The 13,004-nt window shown below is 45.9% G+C and overlaps 3 long non-coding RNA genes across 3 annotated transcripts; 2 read left to right on the forward strand and 1 right to left on the reverse strand.

Moving 5' to 3' along the window:
• The first annotated feature begins 1,049 nt into the window (after window positions 1–1,049).
• LOC309680128 lies at window positions 1,050–2,717 on the forward strand. Its single transcript, XR_014269878.1, has 3 exons — window positions 1,050–1,109; window positions 1,644–1,790; window positions 2,690–2,717. It is a non-coding gene; the product is annotated as an uncharacterized lncRNA (long non-coding RNA).
• A 120-nt stretch (window positions 2,718–2,837) lies between these two features.
• On the reverse strand, window positions 2,838–9,300 carry LOC309680129. Its single transcript, XR_014269879.1, has 3 exons — window positions 9,269–9,300; window positions 8,806–8,937; window positions 2,838–3,019 (listed from the first exon to the last, which is right to left on the reverse strand). It is a non-coding gene; the product is annotated as an uncharacterized lncRNA (long non-coding RNA).
• On the forward strand, window positions 6,730–8,755 carry LOC309680114. The gene is made up of 4 exons (XR_014269874.1): window positions 6,730–6,869; window positions 7,021–7,096; window positions 7,539–7,615; window positions 8,391–8,755. It is a non-coding gene; the product is annotated as an uncharacterized lncRNA (long non-coding RNA).
• Window positions 9,301–13,004: the final 3,704 nt, after the last annotated feature.

The raw sequence follows: 13,004 nt of genomic DNA on the forward strand, positions 1-13,004 counted from the left end.
CTAGAGCCTGCTTACTTCTCCTCAGTATGTCCCCCCGGTGCCGCAGTCTTTTAAGACAGAGGGGCAGCACTGGAGAAATCGAAGGTGGAAACATTCCCTCCTGCCACGGATATAACTCTGTTTTGGGGGGGGGGGGGGCAATCACAACTGACTCACTCCTGGGGCTCTGGCAAGCACTGCTCGCGCTTTGTCAGACGTGGATGTTCGCAATCAGACTGCCACATGTCAGAGACAGATGGGAGGCAAGAAATAAAGAAGCTCAGGAGGCCTTTAGTCCTGCTTCCACCTCTGGAGCAGCCTCAGCTCTCCCTAAACCTTGCTTGACAAACGCTTGTCTAACCTGTCCTTGAGAACCTCCAGCGATGAAGGTTCTGCAGCGCCCCAGGGAAAGCCATTGCTTCTTCCTAACAGCAAACCCTTAACGCAGGTGAGGCCATTGTCTCTATCTTACACACCACAGCCAAAAAGAAAGAAATGTCCCCCTCCTCTTTCCAGCAGCATTTTACACCTGTGAAGACTGTTCCGGTACCACCTCAGTGGTCTTCGCTTTAGGCCAAGTGTTGAGCTACAGTATACATTTCCTTCCATAATTTTACCGTCTTACACGCAATGGTATTATTCCTTCCTGGCCCACCAAGGCATACGGAGAGCGCCTTCCTCATCCCTACGCTCTTTTCTGTGTACTGCCAGCGGAAAATTAAGAGTCTAAGTGCTCTGTTGAGTTTAGGACCCGGTCTCTGCTTAATATGAAGGGGCATTTAGTGGCATGTTCCCCAAAAGACGAGGTGCGTTATTCCCTGACAATGCCTGCTTTCTGGTTCTGCATCTGCTGCGTTGTTCTTTTTCCTAGAGCTCACCGAGCTGTTACCAGCCAATATTCCTCAAAAAAATGCGTATTCTAAAATACACCAAATTTATGCCAGAAATCCATAAACTTGTCTGCTCACTGAGCATTGATCTCTCTCTCTCTTAAAAAATGCAACACATGTAAGTGCTTTTCTACGCTTTTCCGCGTTCTCTCCCATTTCAGAAGCGGGTCCAACTCAGAGGGCCAGAGCGAGGCGCCCCTCCATCCCAAGGACCCTGCAATCCCAGCGGAAACAGAAGATGTGAGTATGAGCAGGACCGTGCAAGCAAAGATTTGTATGTGGAATCAAGGAAGAAATCAGCAGCCCGTTTATCTCACCCCACGGTGGCACTATCCCGACGCAGCGTCCCATGACAGTGATGTGCCAGGGCCTACGACATGCCCTTTGCTTTGAAAGCAAGTAACCAACAGTTCTTTCAGTTTTGAGGCCCAGGTATAGGTTTCCAGCTTTTGCTCTGCAAATTCACGTGCCAGACAGTTTGTCATCACACGTCAGTTTGGGTTTTTTTTCCTGGGGACCACATTTTATCACCATTGTTGAGAAAAGATGCTCAGAGGGAGGGGGAAGTGATTTATGCAAATTCACATATACGGTCAACATCCAAATCTCCCACCATCTGGGCTGCAAAACTACCCCTTCCCTCTGTTAGCTAGTGTTATAAATCGTTATTTCTTGGCTCTCGTTTCCGTTTTTCCACGTCTAATTGTTTTACATTACGGGATACTGCTGGTAAGATTACCAGCAGAAATGCCGGCTAATGCCTCTTTGTTTCAGCCAGAAGTACCGTGGGGAAGAACGCGGGAGGAACTAGCGAACTTGCTGATCACACAGCCCATCGGCGGCTGGGAAGGGATGAACATCCACTCTCTTGGGGAAATTATTTGGTCCTCCCCGGTCTTTCTGAGAAGTCATTCAATGGAGGTAATCATCCTCTTACTATAACCGCTGAGTAATACGCAAGGGATAAGGCGGGGGTAAATTTGGATTCCATACATCCTGCCCAAATTACTGTCAAATCTCAGGGCTTGACTAAAGCTACGATTTGTTTGACCTTTGTTTTCAAGACTTAATGCTGATATGTTCAACTTTTTTCACCAGTGCCAGCAAAAGCTGAATGGGTTTCACAGCCACTCCTTTGAGCAGCATAAATCTTTTCAACCATTCCCTGGGGAAACAAAAACAGGGTTTGTTTTTTGTTTTTTTTTTTTTTTTGTCAGAATCTTTTTGTACTCTTTTTCCCCAAAGCGACAAGGACTGGTTATTACGGTTGCAAATTTGTATGTGCAACGATCGAGCCCTCTCCACAGGTACTGGAGGTGACTGGTAAAACTAATGCAGCGTAATTGCCAGTACCCTGGTTTTGACGAGGTCAGAAGAGGGAAAGGAGATCTGTTCTAACTCTGCCACGGATTCAGGGCTCCCTAACTGCACATCACTGCGTATCTGGCTGTACAGACACCAGTAACCCCCCCCCGTCTCACAGGAAAGCCACGGCCTGGCTTCCTAGAGCTCAGAGAGCACACAGAGACCATTTAAGGGAAGATGATATAAAATTACAAAGTATGGACATAAGCTTCAGTCAGACTGTGACCAAGACAGTGCAAGACAGTCCAGCAGTTAAACACCGCGCAGCTCCTCCTCACCAACCGGTCACCCAGCATGACAGCCCGTCAGCACTGTCTGTACACAACAATGCACTAAGAACTGCATCAGCAGAAAGGACGGGAAGGTGAAGACCTTAGAGGAAATATAATTTCCTTAAAAAAAGAAAAAATTGGAAACATTTTGGAGGAAAGAAATAATTGATTTTATTTCAACAGGAGATGTGTGAATGCTACATTGTGCTGTCCTCCTTCCACTTGCTGATTCTCTCCGTGGATCGCAGAAAGAAGGCATTTGTGTATGAGGTAAAGCACAAGAATCCTTCTGTCTCTCTCGTATCCATGTTCATATTCAAGATTTCCTAAATATCTCTTTGCTCATTGCTCTATCGCATACGTGGCAAACAGAGTACCTACCCTTGGAGAGAGAGGTAGGAAAGGTATCTCGGAGGGGCAGACATGGTGTACCAAAGAGAGACATATCCAGAAGAGCCGCCTTCAGCACAGCAATGTCTCCTGATGGCTGTTGTGGGTATACGTATGCGGATCCTAAATGTGAGAAAAAAAAGAGAGCCACACCAGGAAACTTACAGTAACTAGAGAAAGAAGGTCCTTGATCTGTTTAACACTGGAGTGGATAAAAAGGTCCCTCCATCAGTTAAGATTGGTGGCGTAAGAGGACACAGAAAAGAAATCATCGGTTTATGAAATACAGGATCCAAAATGCAAACTAGGGCCTCTTTGTCCTGAACACGAGTGTAGTCTCCTAGCGTGGTTTGGGGCAGGGGGCAGGAATTAAAGAGGGGGAGGCTGCAAAGCAGATGAAATTCCATCTAGTTCATGCCACGTACTTTTCAACACCAGCCTTGGTCTATTGGTGGAGCTCACCCCTCTATCTCAGAGCACATTATGAAGGAGGACAGTCATTTTACGGGTAGGGAAACCTGAATAAACCCCCCCATTTCCGATGTCTTCAATCAATGAGCTGAACCTCATCCCACACAGGCTTCCTTAAAGTCAAAGGTTCGAAGGATGGGAAATTCTTTGGCCTGGCTTGCAGAAAAGCATTCCGCTGTGCACCAGAGGGACCGCAGTGGGACACAGAGAAGTTGTTACCAACCAATTTCTAACACAATTCCCTACCCTACCAGGGTCTCCTTCCTCTTGCTGGGATGCAGCTGAGAGAGATTGCGAGTGCAATCAGCCACACATTTGAGATCTCTGGTAAGCCTGTTCCGCAGTTCCTGAAGGGGTCTGTGATAGTCACAAAGCAGCGATACCCATGCTCCGGCCTTCAAGGACTGGCCTACGTGGCTGGAAGGTCATAGAGTCATAGAATGGTTTAGGTTGGAAAGGACCTTGAAGATGATGTAGTTCCAACCCCACTGCCCTGGGCAGGGACACCTCCCACTAGAAGATGAGAGGGGTTATGCAGCCATGTGGGGGGCTGCTGAAGAAGGGCCATGCCTCCTCTCCAACATTCAGCCGTGCTGGAGAACATGCCGTGCCTTTCTGGACTGGGCTCGCACATGCGGCATACGCTACAGTTACACAGAGGGAGGAGACGTAGAGAGATGGAAGGAATTCGGAATGTTAGTTTTTACAGGTGGACACAACTGCTGCCTCAGGGTTAGCTGGAATTCCTCACGTGCAAGGCAATATAAATTATAGGTTCCCTTTGACTCTACTTTTCTACCTAAACTAAACAGGAGGCAAATGCTGATGTCTGCGTGTAGATCAAGGAAGGCACCTAACTGTCCCAAGAGCCCACCCAGTATCTGCCATCAAGAGCGACGCAAGACAGACATGAGCTTGTTTCACCATGAGGTATCAAAGCCCAGGTGGAATACGGCTCTAGAGATAGGGAGTGACAGAGCGGAAGGGCAGCACTCGGATTCACCCGCCGGGCTCAAAGGCAGACGGCAGCCGCCCTTCTCAGACCCAGGGCTTCTATGTTTCTTTGCACAGGGTCCATGATAGAACCCAGGCTCGTTTGCTGCCAGAATTCAGCCGACTTTGAAATGTGGGTTCGGCACCTCCAGCACCAAATCAAGATGGCAAACACTCCCCGCCCAGTCAGACCCAACAATAATATCTCTTTTCTGGTGAGTCACAGAATCATAGAATTGTCTGGGTTGGAAGGGACCTCATCGAGTCCAACCATCCACCTAACGCTGCCAAAGCCACCACTAACCCACGTCCCTCAGCACCACATCTACACGTCTTTTTAACACCTCCAGGGATGGCAACTCCACCACCTCCCTGGGCAGCCGGTTCCAATGCTTGACAACCCTTTTGGTGAAGAAATTTTTCCTAATATCCCATCTAAACCTCCCCTGGCGTAACTTGTCGCTGCAGAAGAGACATAAAGAGAATGGGATGAAAACGGGAAACAGTGGCAGCTTTGAAAGCGGACAGGGTTTTTCAGGGATTTTTAGAACGCAGGGTGGAAATGAACAGCGGTGGTGCTTGAGAACGCTGTTGTAGGGTACGGCAAGAAAACTCACGACACACAAATTTGCAACTGCTGCTCTATGCTCATGAGAGATTTTAGAAAAATTACTGATGGTTTTTTGTTGCTGGGATGTAACTACTGCGCTGGTAAAAAGAAAATACATTAAATTTCCTCTTAGTTACAGTCACAAAATAAAGCCTTACTCTTGGATACGCGCTGCCACACAAGCGACACACTGCAACATCCGCACGGGTCACAAGATGGCAGGGTCACACTGCCAGCGCGAACACCCGCACCGCCCTGCCTTAGGCAATCCAACCAGTCCTCCAAAGCTTTTGTCCATGTGGTGGTACGCTCAGATTCCTAAAGGGTAAGAGCCGGCCGGAAAGCCAGCTTGTCTTTACCCCCTCCCTGGGGTTATTTACTAACAGTTCCGCTAAGGTTTCCTCTTTCTCTGCTGTTCTCGGTGTCTTGCACGGCACAGAGTCCAGGGCAACACCCCACCTCGGTTGTGTCTTCAGCTGGGAAGGGGGGGGAAGCACAACCCAGGCCAGCCATCCCTAGGAGCTGCTGATTGCTGCTCTTCCCTACAGCTCACACGATTGACCGTAGTTAGTGGGCACAAGCTGACTTTACAGCGGTTAGCCCAGGTGGTCCCGCTCGAAGGATTCAATATAGATCGCAGCAATCCATCCAGGACTCGGCATAGCCATGTACACCCTGAGCCCGCATCGACCCCCCCCTCCCCTGTTAGCCGGGCAGCGCCACTTTGAAGGAAAAAGGAGAAGACCTCCGAATAAAGGGACTTGCGTGCCAAGCCCAAAGTGCTTTCAACTAAGACGAAATTCTAATTCAAATCGAACCAGTGTCTCAAACAACCTCTTCTGAGGGGCAGAAGGAAACTGGGAGCTTTCCCTTTTAATAGCTAAAGCTGTTCGGTTGTCTCAATTGCTGCTCGTGAAAGCACAGTACACCTGACTTTGTTCAAGCCGGTGGGAAACCCACAGCAAACCAGGAACCTCATCACATGTTTCCCAGTTTCCAAGCATATATCCTAAATACCTTTCTTTTATGACCCTATAACCCTGAAAAACATACTTGTAGTTTTATCTCATTTTATTCTGTCTCTAAAAAAAAAAAAAAAAAAAAAGGTGCCGTGTGATGAGCAATGGAAGAAACAGGAGCTGATGAGACATCTGTGGTGTAACACCATTCTGAAGTGGGAAGGAAAACCTATTCAGCATCTGGGAAGGATACAGTATTTGACCACAGTGCAAGTGGCTGGCGGCTGCATGGGGGTAACGTACAACGTCTACCAGTCTGATGTGTGGGTGGCTTTAAGAAGACGGGAACCAGTGAAAGTTTAGGCTCACTTAAAAAAAAAGAAGAAAAAAAAAAAAAAAGGGCTAATTATGTCAAAGTCTCACAGTATTAAAGAGACAACAGGAAATGCAGTTGTATTTCTGAAAGCTGCTTCTGACAATGTGTCCAAACAGTTGCCCTCAACTTCCAAGGGAGCAGAGCTGGGAGGGAGTGATCCACCCCTTTCCCATCACACAGCAAGACCAACCTTTTCCAAACACCTCCTTGCAGGTGCGTACCTGACCTATTCTAAAAAACCCTCACCACTCTGTGAGACCCGATCAGCTTTCCAAGCGAGGAATAGCCAACCTGAATAAGAAATATAAAGAATAGCATCTGTGGCTGGCACCGGAGCAACTGGGTGCTGCAGACAGTTCCAGTTTTGGTGTATTGTCATAGTCCTTAAACTCCATATTCTGCCTTTGACTGAGACAGACGCGTTGAGTGGAAGTTATTGAATGTTTCTGCTGCCTCCAAGATGTCTCTTTTCCACAGGACTCCGAGGAAAGACTGCTGATCCTGTTTCCAGAAGATCTGCTTTTCCTCTCCGTGGATAAGGACAGAACTGCAATCACGTACAAGGTAACAGAGGAAATACTGGAAGTGGTCAAATAAGTGAAGAAGTAAAAGGAGCTGGAGCTAGTGAGCAGCACTGGGTGATGAAAACGCCTGAGAGCGAGGAGAAAAGGGAGGAGCCGAAGGGAAAGCACCTTCTTTCTTTTCTTCTTTGAAGGGAAAACTCCCCCTAACTGGAATCCAGGCAAAGGAGAAGTCGGCCGTGCTGGGGAGGTTACAGTTTGAAATCACAGGTATGCAACTGAGAAAGAGAGACGGGAACGATGAAAGACAGGCGGATCTGTCTGACCCCAGGGAAACAGGTTTTTACTGGGAGGGTGACCGAGCACTGGGAGAGGTTGCTCAAAGAGGCTGCGGGGTCTCCAACCTCGGAGATACTCAAAAGCTGTCTGGACATGACACGGTCCTGGGCAACCGGCTCTGGGTGGCCCTGCTTGAGCAGGAGGGCTGGACCAGGTGACCTCCAGAGGTCCCTTCCAACCTCATCCATTTCATGATTCTAATGAGAAACTGAGCCATACCGGTGCTCCGGCTTGCCTTGAGGATGGGTCACCTTATGAAGTTGCCTTCCCACAAGGGAGAGTCCCTGTGACTTTCCTCGCTAATAAGATGTGTGTCATGGCAAACTTTGCAGGCTTTTCCATCACCAAACCGTTCCCTGCTGATGTCTTGCAGGAAGCCTGACAGAACCAATCCTTATCACCTGTTCCACTGCAGAGGATTATGAAAAATGCCTCTTCTACCTACAGAAGGTATTTTTCAGATAACTTTACTGCAGCAACATCTCTTTTCAAGCCTGGGATTTCCCAGCCATAGATGCATCTAAGACGTATCATTCTCCCAATTTTCCTTCTCCTGTTCCACAAAAGACCCACCTGAGTAGGCAGTTGTCTTCAAGCCTATCTTTCTTCTGATAAGACTCATCCATTTGGCCAGTAAAATATCAGTGGGTATTTAAAAAAAGAAAAACACTCCGTCATCAAGGATGGAATTTGGGATGGAATTTGGGCCCTCTTAGGCAAAACATCTACCTACTCTAGGAGTGAAAGCGTGATACCCAGGCACTCAACTTGCACTGATTTCAAAGGCAATTACGTACTGAAATAAGCAGAACTGCTGAGGGGAGGAGGCAGGTTATCAGACTCTATTTCACAAAGCTAGAGACGCACTATGTCACACTACCTCCTAAAATACTCGTGATTGCACTACCAGCGTATGCCCTGGTTCTCTGCAGGTTATACCCTTGTAAACTGGAGTTCTTTCCAAGTAGGTCCTTCCAAAACTCTAGTTTTCAATCATTTTTTGTTGGCCAGAATGTATAGCCCACCCTACACAGTGGATAACCCCATACGGGCTCAGAGGAGAGAAAGGCAAATCAGGAGTGGATGTTTTAAAAGCAGAAGAGGTGTTGGGCTCTGAGTATTTATTAATCACTATGGCTATTCTATAGTCAAGTGTGGCTACGTTTGTCTAGCATGCAATTTCTTGGTAGACTCAGGATATTCATGTGCTGCAAATATGTTCCAGCCAGAGAAATTCCGTGATCCTCTGACTCTTCAGCCACCACCAATCATCCCTAAGAAATCCCGGCAACACCAGCAGGACATGAGCACGCAGTGACAAGAAGAAGGTATGCTGAATATGATCGCAACAGAAAGTGGAGAAGCTGCAAGAACAAGTAAGAATAGACTGGGAAATGAAAACCGAGCTGCTTTCAGACCGAGAGGTGAACGAGGGTCTGCACACAAACTCTTCTCCACTGGCCACTGTTCTGAATGGGCCACCGCAATTAACGTTGGATCTTGTAATTCTGATCTCAGCTGTACATACGCCTCAAGGAAAAATCTTTCGCCATTTTTTAACTATATTTATTGCCTGATTCTTATCAGAAAAAGAACCATTGTAAAATACTGTGTAAATACTACAAATAAAACCCGTTTACCTGAGCTTAAACCACGTGTAGAAAGCAGCATGCGGGTAACTGTTGGCCTGGAGAGCCACTGCCTTCCTCTGAAAGGGCAGGCGCAGCACAATTCTTGATGGTGAACAGTCCCTTTTCTATAGGGTTTCTTCCCTGCCAAAATCAAGAAGCAATATTAATCCTGGAAGTTTTCACAAACCAAAAAATTGTTTTCCCAAATACTCACTGCTGTCTTCTACCCTCCAAGAAGAACAACCCAAAAACCTCCAGCTTGAATCAAATCTGTTCGTTTTGACAATTTGAAAATATTTCATTTGGATTTTGAACACCTTAAGAATTTTTTCCCCGCTCTACACATAGGGAGCACTGAAAAGGAAGCATTGCTACAAACCAGAACAACCAGGCATTTAATTTCAAACAGCAGTTCTCAGTTACCCGTAGGTTAATTATGCAGGTTGCATCCGTGGTATAGCTGTAAACTCACCTGAGCAGCTTTGTGTGGTCCCATGGTCCCTCTTCTATCCCAGTTTTTCCTTCTCGCAGCACACGCTGGCCACGTGTAAATCAAGGAAAGAGACAGCTGCGTGTACTGGAAAAAAAAAATAATCATTCAACAATTTTAGAAGAAAAAAAAAAAAATCTGTAACAAGGGTGCGCCCATAAGCACCACAAATGATGAGTCTCTTTTCCTACTGCTTTTAAGAACTGAACACTTTTGCCAGGTTGGGCTGAAACTTGGCGATCAGTTGAAAAGCTATTTAGAAAAACAGGTGTGTAATCACACAATTGCTTAATTTCCCTTTCCTTGGGAAAAGAGACAAAAACAATCAAGGACAGGGAGTCCCGTGAAAATAGTGTTTTACCTTCCCCAGTTTCAAAACACTACTAATTTGCCGGAAACATGAGCAGACACGGGAGCATAACAAAACTCTGCCTGCGCGTATCCCTGGCTGCCTTCTGTTTCAGCAAAACCTCTCGTACGAGAAAAGCTATTTCCACACCGCAAGTGTTTCTCTTACCCTGTTACTATTTCACTCTTTTTCTGCAGCTAAAAGATGAAGAAATCCCCAGAGCTCACTGGGGCCCCAAACACCCGCGACCGTAATTTACGTATGTAAGTTGAATGACCATATAAAAGGGTACCACCTTATTCTCCGAACTGCTACCCTCCATCTCCTAAAAGGCACATACGTAGGAGACTTCTTCCACCTCCGTTGCATAAACAGAATTCCTCCAGAAATTTCTTAATCTCCCGGTTCGCGGCTCCTTTTCGCGGCCAGCCCAGCCCAAACCACGACACCCAGTGAAGCGGTACCCGCTTTTCAGAGTGCCCGCTCGCACGTAGGCTGCAGGAGGACACGTGTGGGCACCCAGCCCACGCCTGCCACGGGGCAGAGATGTGGTCCTGGGCGCAGCAGCTCCCTCCATCCTCGGCAGCACGAGCCCAGCTCCCACCCCGCCTCTCTGTAAGGATGGATCCACCTCCTCACCTCTTGGAGGGATTCAAGCGCTCCACGTCAGGGCTGGCATCAGGATGGCCGGCGAGGGCAAACACCCCCCAGACTGACGTGGCAAAAATACCTATTTAGGAAAGACTCCCACTAAACGGCAACAAGCCTTTGCTCAACAACTTTTTTTTACAATTAGATTCCTCACTTCATAGGACAACTCAAAGAGAAGTTTAAGAGGTGACAAGCGATAGGACGAGAGGAAAGGGGTTCAAGTTATGTCAGGGGAGGTTTAGATTGGGTATTCGGAAAAAAATTTTCACAGAAAGGGTTATCAAACATTGGAAGAGGCTGCCCAGGGGGTGGATTCGCCGTCCCTGGAGGTGTTTAAAGAAAGGGTGGATGTGGTACCTGGGGACACGGTTTAGAAGTGGCTTTGTCAGAGTAGGTCAATGGTTGGACTTGATGATCTTAAAGGTCCCTTCCAACCTCAGCGATCCTATGATTCTAAGATAAGTGGTGGCCAATTCCTAATAAAACAAGGAGTAAGTGCTACCAACTATCCCACAAAAAATAGCTTTTTTTTTTCCCCCCGTAAGCACGTAATACACCTTTTAAGCTTCACTGCACACAGTGTAAAGCTTACTATGTCCTCAGTTAAGCTGCAATTTGACGCGTCATTTTGAAGCCTGCATATTTGCCTGTCTGTCAGCGCTGTCAAGGAACTTCTTGCTTTTTTAGACATCACCATATACCATATTTTAACTATTCACTCATGCCAATAACATTAGTGAAAAACTGTATTTCTAAATGTGCTCGATCACTTAGCCTCTAGAAACTTTGGAATATTTTTCAGGGATATTTTATTTTCTCTTTTGAAAAGAGATTCAAGAAAAAAAAAATATATTGTTACAGATGTTCCATTGGATATAAATGATTTGAGGGAGAAGACTTTTTTAGCCTACAGTCTATATACAGAGATCAACCTGAAGTTCAAATCAGAACTCAGAAAGCCCCATGTACTCTGGGATTTGAGCTGAAAATTCAGCCATGGTCTGATTCAAATATTGCAGCAAACGCACACTGACAAAATAATGCCATTGTTCCTTCTGAATGGAAACTTAAATACAGTGTTTTCTTACGAGCTCCCTCTTCCGAGCCAATAGCTTTCATTTCCTTTGATGCAAAGAACTGCTCTTCTACTGAAATTCTCCAGGGCTTAAGTGATTCACCCTTTGGGTTTTTCCCTCTGAATTGGAGCTTTAAGAAGTCAGGAAATTGGTTGCTTTTCCCATCAATAAGCAGGCGTGAAGTCAGGTGGTTAGGTAAGCAGGAAGTGGAACTGTTCTTCAAGGTAGGCATACAGAAACCCAAAGGCCACTGCGCAAATTTCCAATGAATAATATGGTTCTCTTCATCATGTTTCAATATTAACTGGCAGCAGCGTCGGCTATTCGACACCCACAGCCCAGAAAGTCTTCTACGCTTCACCAAGATTTGCCGCCTGTTGCCAGAGGCACGAGCCTTCCATGAGACACTCAAATCTTTCATTCCTTAAACAGTAAGCTCTGTTGATTCCTCTCCCCCCCTCCACCCTCCCCCCAAAATGTTGCTGCTTCTCTGCCATTATCAGGAATGGAAAAAAATTGTCAGCCACAGTTTCCCGCTCTTCTGGTAGCGCATTGCTGAAAAGTTGGTTTAGGCAGGAAACGTTAAGCCTCCTGCTTAAAAAGGGAAAACAGTGCAAGTGCACCCATCTAAAATTTAATGGCAGACGAATTTGATTGGGGGTACATTGCTGAAATAATAAGAGAGGGGAAGCGAATTGGGAAAGCAAAACTAAGAACACACTGGGACAACCTAAAGAATAAACCTTCCTTTCCAATTTGCTTAATTATGTCACATAGGCACTTCATTCAATTTTCAAGTTTATTTTACCTTTACAAAAGGTCACAATCAGAAATCTTGTTGAAAACATTAAAAAAACAAGAAGGGTTAATACAGAGCCAAGACTAAATGTGGCCATCGTAGAAGGAGCAGTAAGAAGTGTCGTTACCAGTCAGTGTTCAAACTTCTGAGTACATTAAATCCCACAGGGAAACTGCTTACAAGACAGAGACAGTCTTACACTTCAAAAAAGTTATCCTGTTTAATCCAGTCCAATGCTTTCACCTTTCCTTGGCTGAATCTCCAGTTCACCTCTGTTAAGAATCTGCACATTTCCCAAAGCAACAGAGGAAAACTCACTCTTTTTAAGTGAATTTCACATCGGGAAATCTATGAAAAAAATTATCAGTAACACAAGAATTAACAGTAAGAGGATCAAAGAAGGCAAAAATATATTGAAGGTACTAATTATGTCTCACAACATCACTTTAGGGTTAAGACGTACCACTGCCCCCATTCTGCACCAAGGGGAAGCTAAGGTATCGGGATGTCAGGTGCAGGAAACACAAAAACAGAGAAGCTGGAAGATTAAAACCAGGACTATGGAGGAATACATCATAGTGAATAAGGATCACCTTTGCACTTCATTTTCCCTTACAATTACTTCACCCTGTTACAAGATTCTATAATACACAAAAATAATAAAAAAAGGCAAAAAGCAAAAAAGACAGGATACCTCCTCTTGATATAATCACTGAAGAAATGTTCAGCAACAAAACCAAGTTCATGAATCATAAAATTGATCCTTCAGCTTTATTCAAGCTTGCCAAGACCTCCTCCAGAGAAGGATTTGAGAAAGACCAACTTTCCAGAGCTTAGAGAGAG

Source organism: Vanellus vanellus, assembly GCF_965231255.1.
Source record: "Vanellus vanellus genome assembly, chromosome: 20".
NCBI lineage: Eukaryota > Metazoa > Chordata > Aves > Charadriiformes > Charadriidae > Vanellus > Vanellus vanellus.